Genomic DNA, 12855 nt, shown 5'->3' with positions numbered 1-12855 from the left:
GAACCACTAGAACATGAAGAGACATTAGTCCTTGGAATTTGCAACTAAAGTTCATGACATTTTGTATATATATGTATGATTTTTAATGGAAAATAAATCCATTTTGGGAGTTACTTCACTTGGTATGAAAATGTGCATTGTTGGTTCTTGTCAATATAAGATTTGCATCATATTTAGTTTACATCATTTTTCTGAATTCAATTTTTTGAATCCCACATTTTCCATAATTCCATTTTCTTTGTCATATTTTCCTCTAATACTTACCATCACATTTTTCCTTTCTTACCCTTGCGATCTACTTTTTAATCCTTTAGAAAATTAATCAACTAGTCATATTAAATGGTAATGACACTCATAGCTTATTAATAAATTAGATGCAAATTAGTTTCCCAATACTATTTTTGAGGAACAAACAATAAACAATGGATGAACCATGCAGTGCCATCTCTCCCTTTTAGTATTAACATATTTCATCCTATCGTGAACATTTCACACGTCATCTCGTAGTTGTTTTATTGCATGAGTAATGATATGTGTCTATTTTTTAAAATTAAATGCATGTTATAGCTTGAGCATATAATATGATTATTGTTTCATGACAATTTGTGTGTCTTTCAACAACTTAGTATGTAATTCATGGAATTCCACTTTTAACATATATAATGGGAACAAAATATATAATTAAATAGTTGCATTTAATCTCAACATTTTACTTATCTCCTACAAGTTTCGTGAAGCTCATAAGAAGGATAAAGCTTATTTTTCTTTATTTCACATAAAACTATTTTATGACTAAATTTGAGATTGAATACTATTGGTGAAAGTTTATATCTTCTATGTTTTTCATGAAGTTCTAGTGTCAACATTCATTAAAAAAAAGCATTATCAACATCTAGAAACCTAAATTTGTGATTACAACAATCAGAATTTTGATTCTATTCATTCATTTTATAGCATCATTAGACCCTCACTCCTTTTTCCTCGACAATGATCATTCACACTTTCTCAAATTCATGCATATTTGTCTATCATGCTCTTTCACTTTTTCCTTCTTATTTGTAGCACCGTCAATATCAATGTGACAATACTTGAATCTTCTTAGAGTGCCCCATAGATCTCTTCCTTTTCACCTCATCCCAAGCCCATCATTAAGGAGATGTATCCTTTGTAGCATTAATACTTGGAACAACATTTCTAAAGATTGGTGATATTCATATGAAAATATAGGAATATAGTAATATAATTTTTATTATCATCAAACTTATTTTTTATAGATTGAGCTCTAACATAACAATTTTATGAATTTTTTCATGGTTTGAAAACAGAGCGAGTCATCAATACCTTCAATAAGAACAACCTAGATATTAAATAATTAATGTAATCAAGTTAATGTATTATGTTCTTACAACCTACAATACAACTAGAATGATGACCTTTTAGAAAAGGCATAAATGTCTATTAAAATTTCTTTTCTTTTGAGATCTAGAATGAATGTGACTCCTAGGGTTAAATGAGACGAGACACACAAAAATATTTGATTTTATGATTGTGTTTAATTTTTTTTTTTACCATTTTAACAATTTGAAATTCCCTTCAAAAATGGGTTCAATGTGTATATATATAACTTCTCAAAATATTATTTCACTTCCAAGCTAGGGTATAAATCTTAGTTTGAAGACAACATTATCGATCGAAATTTGTGGCACTATAGATTTATTTGGAATGTCAACACTCCAATTAGAAAAATGCTTTACTTGTGGATTTCTCTGACTGAGAAATTTCTTACTTGGGATGTTCTCATCAAACAAGGTTGGTTTGGGCCAAACAAATTCCTTCTATGCAAACGAAAATTGTGTTTCACTTATTTGTCCATTATAGTTATTCCGATGATGTTATTAATATCATATGGAGAATGTATTGGTTGATTGTTTTAGATTTTGGTTTTTTTTATAAGTATATTAAAATTTTCCATGGTCTTCCCTTTTCCTTTTAAAATTTCTTATGGATAACTTAGGATCTATATATTTTATAGGATTGGTCCATGCCTACTATATCTTGTGCAACCAATATCATCTCTATTTCTATGGACTTTTGATCAAAACCAAATAAATCACTCACAAGATCTCAAATTCTTGAGTTGGATTATGATGTGCCACGCGGTGTCTTTACGGGTTCATTCAAGGTTAGTTGCCTCATTGTGGAGTGAGTGTAGTTCTCCATTTCAGTCGTTCACATTTTAAGTATTGTATATATTCCCTAGGCTATGGGTCAAACGATAACATTGAATTCATTGCTCTCTCGTTTCTCTCAGAGATACCTCGAAAGGAGGTGAAAATGATTCAAGTTATGGGTGATTATAAATTGATGATTGATTGTGAAAATTGTCGAGATAAAGTCAAAAACATCAATCTTCAAACCATCTTACATGACATTGAGTAGGTATTGCACTCCTTTGAATGGATTTCATATTGCCATATTCTTCATAAACTTATTGAGGAAGTTAATGCCTTGTCTAAAGAATATCTCTTGCTGCAAAGTGAGTTTGTTTGCCTTTAAGAGTTTAATGGAGTCGTGATGGAGTCCATGTAGATGAGGCTTTGATATGTTATAACTTATATCGATATAGAAGTCCATGGTTTTTTAGTTTTCTGTATTTTTGAATGAGGGAATTAAGCATAAGCATATGTCAGTCTAATAATGTTTTTTTGCTATTTAAATAATTATTATGTTGACGTTTAAGAATTATATATCTTCTTCTAAATATATAATTTTTTTCTTGTATAAAAAATTAAATGTTATATTTATTATTAATGTTTTTATTGAAATATCAAGTAGAAAATATTATGTAAAATATATATTTTTTTAAATGTATGTTTAATTTATTCTTGCGAATTCAAATATAATTTAAAACTTTAACTCAAGTTAAATAAAAATATATATCTTAATTTTTTTATATATGAATGAATTTTATATTTATTATTAATTTTTTTACTAAATTTCAAATAACTTGATTCAAAATGCAATTTTCCATTAATCACATCATTGATTTTGAGTCATCTTTTGGAACCATCTACTGTGGTTCATCATGAGGACAAGGATGAAAAACCATATCTCACATAAGGTATAAATAACATAGATGAATCATGCCCCATAAATTACTGTTATACCTTTTCTGGGGCATGATGCATCTCTATTATTTATACTTTATGTTAGACCTGGTTTTTAATCCTTGTCCTGAGGACGAATCATAGTAGATGATTCGAAACAACACATTAGATAATTTCTAATTATTCTTAAAAAAGTATTTCACATTACATAGTTTCTACTCATGCTTGTTTAATGACATAATCAATAAACAATATGCTAAGTGGTGTTAAAGATATTAATGATTCATGTTTTGTAATATCTCCCATTTTCATGAACTTGAAACATTATGGAATAATTGAAAAAAGAACATATGCTAGTAGATTATAACAATAAGTATGTAAATGTTTATATTTTAATTAATATAAATTGTTAATATGATAATTATGAATTTTGGAAAATTCATGGGCTGACCCTAGAAAAGAGGATGAAACTTGCCAGAATCTAAGAGGTATCACATTCACCATGATTTCTTTCCTAAATCAAATTATATTTAGAAATGTATATAATTGTGCTAATCCGATGGGAGATAAAGACCGGTAATAAAAGCACTGCAAGTGGAAAAGCAGGCTTCTAGCTTTAAGGAAAAGAAAAACATGGAGAAAGCCTAGGCTGAGGGGAAACAGAACCCCTGAAGGTGGCACGCTGCCCAGGAAAAATCTGTGAACAAGATGATGTTAAATAGGCATTATCATAGTAGAGGAGAGGTTACTCATGTAGAAGGCAAGTTGTCGTATATTCATGGTTGGGAGGTTTGTTGATGTCAGCCAGTGATTTTTTGAGTATAATAATTTTGTTTAGAAAATTATTACTATTCCTATAGAAATTGGATTAGATGTATGTTAGGATTAACGTGTTGGATTTATAAATCACATGTTTTATTCATATAGAGACTGATGATTATTTCTTATAGTGGAAAGATTGTTATTGATCATATTCGGTAGGTGATATTTACTAGCAACATATGTTTTAGTATTCTCCTTAATATATTATGTTTAATACTTTTATATATGTGCAGAATTATTTTCCTATCGAGTTATAAAAAAAAGATGAACACAAATTTAATAATAGCTTGATGCATGATGAAGGTTTCTAATTCCTCTTGGTAGAATATATAATTAGAGGTATAGTTATGTTAGATAAATGGATACACATGTTTCATGAATTGATAGTTACAAAGGCACCTTAGTTGTATACTTATTGAGGTTACAAAACTGTAATGGATGATTGAGTACTTCTGAAACAGAATGTTGAAGTTTGTATACCTTATATTATCCTATGTTAATATTGATCTTATAGTAGAAAATTCTTATCAGCTAGTGTGGAATATTATGAATACATTGGATGCAGGTTAAGTAAAATAGAAGGGTATTATAATAATTATTAATACGTGTGAATCCTATGGGAAAGTTTTAATAAGCACCGACAATAAGAATCGAACAGTATGTACCTATTGGTCAGCAGAGCTATGCATATAAGTGTTGTATGGGAAAAATAGAAGAAGAAGTTGAAATACAAGGACAATTAAATTAGTATCATCTTGTAAATAAATTAATGTGTCATGATGTGAGGGTAGATAATGTCTTAGAGTTGAGAAGACTCTGACCTGAAATATCGCCACCAACAGGAAATTGTGGGTGCAATCCCCAGAGAAATTTGTATGCTTATTCTCTAAAGGTTAAGAGAATATGGTCAATGATCATAGGGTAAACAAAGGTATACGATATCATAATTTATACAGTGGAATCATTTTTACCCATCAAATCAAATAGATAAAGAAATCTGAAACGATAATTCTGAGCATTCCTGAAACATGTATATAGTGCAAGAGCCTCATATCATAGAAATCAATGCAAAGACTCATAGACGAAACAATAGCACATGAAATGTTGTAGCTTTCTTAAACAAAAAGAAAAATATTGAAGTTGTTTTAATCCTAGATATGGAGTGACAACCATAAAACAAAATAGAAAACAACAGAACATAGTATATATATGAGAGTGTATCCTAACAGGCGAATGTGGTATAATGATAAAATCCCAGATGGTCAATCACATGCTCCAATCATAGCATGAACAAAACTGAAATAACTGACATATATTAATCAACATAGACTCAAGTGTATTAAAGATTCATGAGGATTTTCAAGATACATAGAGACTAGAGATAGAGTATGAACATCTAGGTGCTTTTCATCAATAGTCATATATAAATGTCTTATTAAATTGTTGAATTCTTCAGCTTGAGCGTTAACATAATCAAAATGAAGAAAAGAAACTAAAGATTCATGATAGTGGCAGTTAAGAGCCCAAAATATCTTGCATGGGTCGTGGCCAGCTTGAAGTTTTTTAGCCGTAGAACGAACAAGTAGAGTCTTAGGTGAGCGGAGAAGACTAACCTGTGAGACAGAAAAATTTGTGAGGGTTAAATGCTAGCAGCCAGTGCAGAGGTATCTTGGAGACTCCTAAGATTAGGATTACTTACATGAGAAGAACCCGTAGGAATTAGTGCCATATGTAATATAATGCTAAACTTTAAACATGCCATATCTAATAATAAAAATTGAAATGATTACCTATGAAGGATGCAAAAGCTGGAAGCTGGCACCCAAAGCTCCTCAAATAGTTTAGGGTAAATGATAGTATGCCAGGGGAAGTAGAAGACGAGTATAAATGCAAGGAAATCGGTAAATAGAAAAAAATATAAAAAAAACTATATCATAAGGACTTACATGGGTCAGAACAGATCCTTATCCAAAGGTAGCATGAAGGAAGAAGATCAGTATAACCCCCTGCTCGAATGGAAGGGAGAAGTTCATTAAAAGTAGATAGAAAAAAAAAATAAAACTATGAACTACCTAACCTTAGATAAGATACTCCATCAAAATGGAAATTTCATCAATGATAGAGAAACTTACCGATGTAGAGGTTGAACCTATCTTTCTCTCTTGTTGTTCGCATGGTTCTAGCGCCCTACGGCTCGCACACCCTTAACTCTCATATTTCTCTGCAGGTGTACCAAAGTAAAGGGCCGATGACCTTCTTCCTCAGAGTGAAAGAGATGAAGGGGACAAAACCCTCTCACCTCTAAGTCTTCCACGAAAATAGACCAGAAAGAAAATAGCAGAGGAATGGTTTGAATTGGGAAGGTAGAGTAAAGGCGATGCTTAGGGGTTAGCAAAAATAACCAGAATCGTGGATCTTAGAAAGGAAATCTATGGAGTGTTGATCGATTCCTGAATAACAGAAATAAATATAGAGGTGCATGCCACGTTATGTATGTACAACCAAAGTCTTGTAGAAATTAAATAAGTATGCGGCACAAGTGTCATGTGAAGACCGAGGACCACAGGTCATAAATAGATAACCTTATGACAAGAAAGGAGCAATGAACAACGTAAATTTACAACATTGTTAACACTCAAAGATAATCGACCTGAGTTAAAGTTGGGAATCATGTGAAACTTAATATTTATTGCCATGTTAAATGTTGAACTGACCTACAGGTAATAGATCTCTAGAGTTGTCATAGGTTCATTGTTATATTCATTGTACATAGATCGAAATTTATATGTTATATTCCATGTTGAACAAACCTATGGTTATCAGGTCTTAAAGAATTGACATGAGAATGTTTATTATATTTATTGTTTAGAGATCAAATGTTATACATTGTCTTTATGAACATTCAACATATGCATATAACAAATAAATTGATATGTTAAAAAAATGTGTAAATGGGAAAACGAATGAACATTCTGATGTTGTGATATTAGTAATACATTTGCTTACTGTGACCACTTAAGGAAGGTTCGTTAATAAACCAAGATGTGACTTTTCCTCTATAATGAAATGATCAAGATAGGCTTGAGTTATTTCCTTAGATATTCGGGTATGTTGTTACCCAAGAAAAAAAAATTGAGTTAAGAGGTGGAAGTAGGGTCATTACAAATGGTATCAGAGAATAGTTATACGTTGAGGCTATATAGGGACAACCACATTAAAACAAACTGTGCAAAATAAATAAAATATTAAGTAAGAGTGTGTTAATTTTCTTGTATCTATCTGAACAATGAATGTTGTTGTAGGTAGAAAAAGTTAACAACAATGGAAGGATCTTTTCCGCCAATTGCTAGAAATGAGGAATTATATGCGGATCTGGGTGAGGCTAGCAGTTCTACTGCCATGAAATGTCAGCTAGTAGAGATGGTAAAGACACTACACATAGAGATGGTTCAACTCCGTGACAGTAACCAGAAATTGTTAAAGGCCACTGAGGATCAGGAGAAGCTCATCCGAGAATGGACAGATAAGTCTAACCATAAGAGTGTAAATCAATAAGATACAGGGAAGATAGGATCTAGCAAGTCAGGGAGCAAAGAAGAAATTGCTCCTGAATCATCAAAACCACACAAGAAACAAAGGAAGGCCAAACTACAAGGAGAATTTAGAAAGATCAAACCACCAGTGTTTGATGGTGAAAAAGAGGAAGATGCAAAGGCATAGTTGCTAAATATGATAAAATACTTCCAGGTATACTAATATGAAAGCAACTTGAAGGCACGATTGGCAATTTACCAATTGCAAGGCAAAGCTACTCTGTGGTGGGAGGGGCGAAAGAGTGTCCAAGCGCTACAAGAAAAAATAGCGTCGTGGGAAGAATTTCAGCAGCAATTCAAGGCTAGATTCCTGAGTGAAAGATATTATCATGATAAGGCTATAGAATTTCATGAGCTAAAATTGGGGCAACTAACTATGGACGAATTTGTAGGCAAATTTACCAATTTTTTGCGTTACGTGCCTTATCTAAAGGAATAGAAAGAAAACATTCAGCGCTTTCTGAACTGTTTTCTGATCCCTTACAAGGGAAGAATTGAGTTTGATAACCCAAAAACTATGGACAAAGTAATCAGAAAAGAAAGGCTATGCCATCAACAACTTGAAATGAAATGTGAAGGTGGGAAACTATTGAAGAATAAGGATGGTGGAAGAACCATGTGGAGGAATGAAGAAGAAAAAACCACTTTATTTGAGATGTTTTGGTAGAGATCATCAGAAGAGGAAAGCGAATAGAGAAGAAACACTGCTACTAGCTCATTCTCACCCAGGTTGAAAAGTGACAGAATAGAACAACAAAAATAATGACACCACCAAAGAAATATTAAGATGTTGTGGGTGTGGGGGACCTCATATGATGAGAGACTACCCAAATAACTCTCGATCAATGCATAACATACAGACAGTACGGGAAGCCACCATAGTAAATGATGTTGCAAGATGCATGCCAAGGATCAGCGTTTTCCTACAAAATCGGCAAGCGGATCATCAATCTACTATGTTAGAAATAGAAGCTAAAATATAAATGAGATTGTGTCCATTTTAATAGATCCTGGAGCTAATTTAAGATATGTTAGCCCTCAAACTACAGAGAGATGTAGATTGAAAACAGAATAATTTAGGAATGCATGGCTAGTACAATTAGCCATGGGTACTAAGAGAAAAGTTACTCAGTATGTGAAACAGTGCCCTATTGATCTTAATGGTTATTTCTCGAAAATAGAATTGAACCTCCTTCCACATGGGTCATTTGACATACTAGTGGGAACAGATTGGTTAGAACATCAACTTACTGTTATAGACTGTCTGGAGAAAATAATGACCTATTTAGGAACTGATGGGGTTATGATGGTCATTAAGGGAAAAGAAAAACCAGTAATGGTCAGATAAATTTTTGCCTTATAGTTGAAAAGAAGTGCAAGGAAAGGTTGTTAATTTTATTTGGTACAGGTTGAGGACAACCTTTAGAATACTGAGTAAGAGAGGTTAGAAATGATCCCAGTCATTAAGTAATATCTAGATGTTTTTCCAGAAGAAACTCCAAGACTACCCCCATTTCAGGATATAGATTTCACAATAAACTTGGTACCCAAGGTTGTTCTAGTTTCTAGGACTCCTTACCGCATGAGAACTCTAGAATTTTATTAGAGCTAAGAATGCAATTACAAGATTTCTTGCAAAAGGGATATATCAGACCCAACATATCTCCTTGTGGGGCATTGGTACTTTTTGTAAAAAATAAAGATGGTACATACCAAATGTGTATAGATTACCGTCTGTTGAACAAATTAATAGTAAAAAACCGATATCCCTTACCAAGAATAGATGACTCATTTGATCAAGTCAGAGAGGTCTAGTTTTTTTCAAAAATTGACCTAAGAACAGGGTATCATTAGTTATGGATTAAGGAGGAAGATATACAGAAAACGACTTTCAGAACAGGTTATGGTCACTACGAGTTCGTGGTGTTACCTTTTGGTCTCACCAATGCTCCAATGAAATTCATGTGTCTTATGAACAATGTGTTACACCAATACTTGGATCACTTTGTATTGGTTTTTATAGATGACATCTTGGTATACTCCAAAAATGAGGAGGAACACCAAGAACATTTAAGAATGGTACTGCAAACCTTAAGGGAGAATAAATTGTACGCCAAGAGCAGCAAGTGTGAATTTTTCAAAAACAAGATACAGTACCTAGGACATGTCATATCCAAGGAAGGATTATCAGTAGATCTAGAAAATATTTCAATAATTTTGGAATGGCTAGTAGCAAAGGATGTTTCTGTGGTTCGTTCTTTTATGGGGATTGTAGGATAGTATCGTAGATTTGTGAAAAAATTCTCCAAATTAGCATACCCCATCACCTCATTACAAAAAAAGGGAACAATGTTTGAAAGGACCGAAAAGTGTTAGGAAAGTTTTAATGAACTAAAAGGGAATGTTGACCACAGCTCTGGTGTTATGGATAGAAGATCTGGAACAAGAATTTTTGGTATGCACAGATGCATGCCTTGAGGGTCTAGGAGGGGTATTGCTACAAAATGATGTTGTGATAGCTTATGAATCCTGAAAATTGAAAAAACATGAACAAAATTATGTTGTGTATGATCTGGAGTTGGTTGCAGTAAACCATGCATTAAGAATGTGGATACATTATTTGCTGGGTAAAAAGTTTGTCTTAATGACCGACCACATCAACCTTAAATACTTTTTTAGTCAAGACGATCTGAATGTGAGAAAGACAAGTTGGCTCGCCTTTCTCAATGAATTTGAATTTGAAATTAAACATATCAAGGGAAAGTAGAATAAAATTGCAGATATGTTAAGTCAGCATGCCCATGCTAAAGTCGCACATATAGGAGTGGGAGTAAAAATAGATTTTGAGTAACAAGTGAGGTTGGTAGGAAAACATGACTCCCAATACCAAGAATTGTAGAAACAGATACAACAAGGTAGGACAACAAGGTATGTGATTAACTCAAGGGAAAAGATAACCTGCGGATGTAGATGGGCGATTCCAGATAGCACACCCCTCAGGTGATTAATATCAGATGAACAACACAAAGAACGGTATGCAGGTCATCCGAGATACCAGAAAATGATAACTGCATGAAAAAGGATGTAGCATATTATTTGGCAAAGTGTCTGCAATGTCAACAAGTCAGAATAGAACATCAGCATCCAGCAAGGTTGTTGAATTCACTACCTATTCTGGAGTGGAAATGGGAAATGATTTCCATGGATTTCATTACCGGACTACCAAGTACCTGGTATCAACATGATTCCATTATGGTGGTAGTAGATATGTTCACCAAGGTGGCCTACTTCATTCCCATACAATCAACTTTTGGAACGACACAAATAAAAAATATCTTTATGAAAGATATATTCAGATTACATGGCATACCAAAAATGATTGTATCAAATCACGACACCAAATTCACTTCGAAATACTGGAAGTCCCTATTTGGGAATTTTGGTACCAAACAGAATTTAAGTACAACATACAACCCACAGGCGGATGGACAAGCTGAGAGAACAAATCAAATCCTAGAGGATCTTCTGTGAACATATGTGATGGACAGACGCACAAAATAAGAAGATTATTTACATTTAGTCGAGTTTGCTTATAACAACAACTACCAAGATTCCATCAAGATGAGCCCATTTGAAGCCCTATATGGCAGAAAATGTCATACTCCTCTCAGTTGGAGTCAACTAGAGGATAACTTGATTCTTGGACCCAAACTTTTGAGTGAAATGGAAGAGATGGTGAAAAGAATTCAGCAAATTATCCAGACAGCTCAAGACAAATAGAAAATCTATGCAAATGAAAAAGAAGTTTTAAGGAATTTCAAATTGGGGAACATGTGTATTTGAGGGTTAAACCTCATAAGAGTACCTTCAGTAGTAGTTGTGCTAAATTAGCACCGCGAAACTGTGGACCATTCAAAGTGTTAGATTGAATAGGTCCAATAGGTTATCAATTAGCTCTACTAGCTCATATTAAAATGCATAATGTCTTTCATGTATCATTACTAAAAAAAATTGTACATGACAGCACTCATGTAATTGATTGGAATATTTTACATGCAGAGCCCAAAGGAGATTTCTTGCCTGAACCACCCCGTGTGTTGGAGTGGAGGGAAACCATACTGCGGAATTGGGTCATATCTCGGGTTAAAGTGCAGTGGCGACACGTTACTCCTAAGGAGGCGACTTGGGCAAAATAAGAGGTTATAAGGGCTATCTACCCTAAATTGTTTTCAAACATAATAATAACATGGAGGACAGTGTTAAGCTTAAGGGGGGGATGATGTAATATCTCCCATTTTCATGAACTTGAAACATTATCAATAACTATAAAAAGAACATATGCTAGTAGATGATAACAATAAGTATATAAATGTTAATATGATAATTATGAATTTTGTAAAATTCATGGGCTGACCCAAGAAAAGAGGATGAAAATTGCAAAAATCTAAGAGGTATCAAATTCGCCAGGATTTCTTTCCTAAAGCAAATTATATATAGAAATATATATAATTGTATTGATCCAGTGGGAAATAAAGACTGGTAATAAAATCACTGCAAGTGGAAAACAGGCTTCTGGCTTTAAGGAAAAGAAAAACATGGAAAAAACCTAGGTTGAGGGGAAACAAAACCCCTAAAGGTAGGACACTGCCTAGGAAAAATATATGAACAAGATGATGTTAAATATGAATTATCAAAGCAGAGTAGAGGTTACTCATGCAGAAGGCAAGTTGTCATAGCTCGGGGAATCAGAGGATTCATGGTTGGGAGGTCTGGTGAAGTCAGCCAGTGATTTTTCGAGTATAAGAATTCTGGTCAGAAAATTCTTACTATGCCTTTAGAAATTGGACTAGATGCATGTTAGGTTTAACATGTTGGATTTATAAATCACATGTTTTATTCATATAGACACTGATGATTATTTCTTGTAGTGGAAAGATTGTTATTCATCATATTTGGTAGGTGATATTACTAGCAGCATATGTTTTAGTATTCTCCTTAATATATTATTTTTAAGATTATTATATATATGCAGAATTATTTTCCTATCGATTTATAGAATAAAGATGAAAACATATTTTAAGATAGCTGGATGCATGATGAAGGTTTGTAATTCCTCTTGGTAGAAGATATAAGCATAGGTATAGTTATGTTAGATAAATGGATAAACATGTTTCATGAATTGATAGTTGCAAAGGCACATTAGATGTATACTTATTGAGGTTACCAAATTGTAATGGACGATTAAGTACTTCTGAAACAAACTGTTGAAGTTTGTATACCTTATATTATCCTATGTAAATATTGATCTTATAGTAGAAAATTCTTTTCAGTTA

Source organism: Pinus tabuliformis, chromosome 8 (genome assembly GCF_031772625.1).
Source record: "Pinus tabuliformis cultivar Carrire ecotype Pingquan chromosome 8, CPIR1, whole genome shotgun sequence".
In the NCBI taxonomy this organism is placed as follows: Eukaryota; Viridiplantae; Streptophyta; class Pinopsida; order Pinales; family Pinaceae; genus Pinus; species Pinus tabuliformis.
This window is presented reverse-complemented; position numbering follows the sequence as displayed.